Below are 1,523 nucleotides of genomic sequence, written 5' to 3'. Positions count from 1 at the left end.
CTTATGTAAATGAATTACGTGGAAACTCTGAAATCTGTAATAGAAATATATAGATAAACTACAGTGCGTTAATGAGACACAATCAAGAAAAATGTCAGTTCAATGGTGTGGCTTTTAATATGACCCAGAAATATTCCCAAAGTTTTGGAATGCTGTGTAAAAAATTAAATAAAAAGGAATGTGATCATTTGACAATCGTTTCTGAGATACACTCAATTGATAAGAGCGCAAAGATAATATTTTCAGTGTTTCACTTCATTCATTTTTGCTTTGCTTGCTTTGTGAATTGAATGGCAGCGACAAGTTTCAAAGAAGTTGGGACAGGGACAGCAAAACACTGCTCCAAAAAACACCTGTTTGAAACATTCCACAGGTAAACAGGTTCACTGGGAACAGGTGACAGTGGATGGGTATGAGAGGAGCATCCTCAAAAGGCTCGGTCATTCACATGCAAGGGTGGGCTGAGTATCATGAAGGATATTACCACATGGGAAAAATATATATGCAAATGATGTTGCACTTACCTTTATAACATTGTCCCAGTGTTTTGTTTTTCTTAACAACCTCAAAAATCTATGGCACAAAAAAAATCTTGTGATTTTAGTTCAATCAATCCATTGTAGATATTAGTCTTAGGTTTTGGTTTGCTGACAGTACGAAAATAGTACATTTCCATTAGCCTTATTGCCATAAAGTAAAATCCCCCTTGACAAATTGTAATGTTGGGGACCAGTTTGTAAGCCCCCAGAAAGAGTAAGCCTCCACACGACGCCAGGGAACGATCACGTTTTCATTCTCACGATACGATATGAGTACAAACTCACACAACAGTATAAACATCTGCACTACAAAATGTATTAGTGATAACTCAAAAAACCCAAAGGCAACAAACAACTACAGCAGCTAGTGAAGCCCTTCAGCGGCATAAAGTGAGCAGCCGACCATGTCATTTAGATATATCGGCCCAGGAGGACTGGTGGAGCTCTGTGCACAGGGGAGCGACATATCAGCCAGGACTGTGAGACATTTTTCTGCCTGCCGGGAAACAACAGAAGGTCAGAGGGTTACCGAGATACACCTGGCTAGAATGGTATTCCTCAGTGCGTCTGAGAAAGATTTATCTTGATACCTGTACTGTTTTATGGGAGTCAAGCCCCATTCTGTACAAATAAGATGCTCTAAACTATAGGTCCTGCACATAATAACAAAGGTTGATGCTGTAAATCCAGATGGATGTATGCCGTTAAACCATTTTACGGCCGCTTATTTCACAGATCATCTCTCTAAATGACGTCCTAGACCCGCTGTCACAGTCGGAAAAGCAGTCGTGAGAAGAACAGCGGGCTTTCTGGTAGAGGGGATTGTAAGACACGCTACGTATGTTTTCTTTTCTGAGTATTTTCTGAGTACCTGAGTATAACAACTTGTCTCTTGTCCAAGACAGAAAATGCTCTGGGATGCCGACCAACAAAGACCGCTCAGATAAAATAATTAGGTCTATGCAAATGCGGATAATTAGTACT

The sequence above is a fragment of the Acanthopagrus latus genome, chromosome 5 (genome assembly GCF_904848185.1).
Source record: "Acanthopagrus latus isolate v.2019 chromosome 5, fAcaLat1.1, whole genome shotgun sequence".
NCBI lineage: Eukaryota > Metazoa > Chordata > Actinopteri > Spariformes > Sparidae > Acanthopagrus > Acanthopagrus latus.
Note: the sequence above shows the minus strand (reverse complement) of the source record.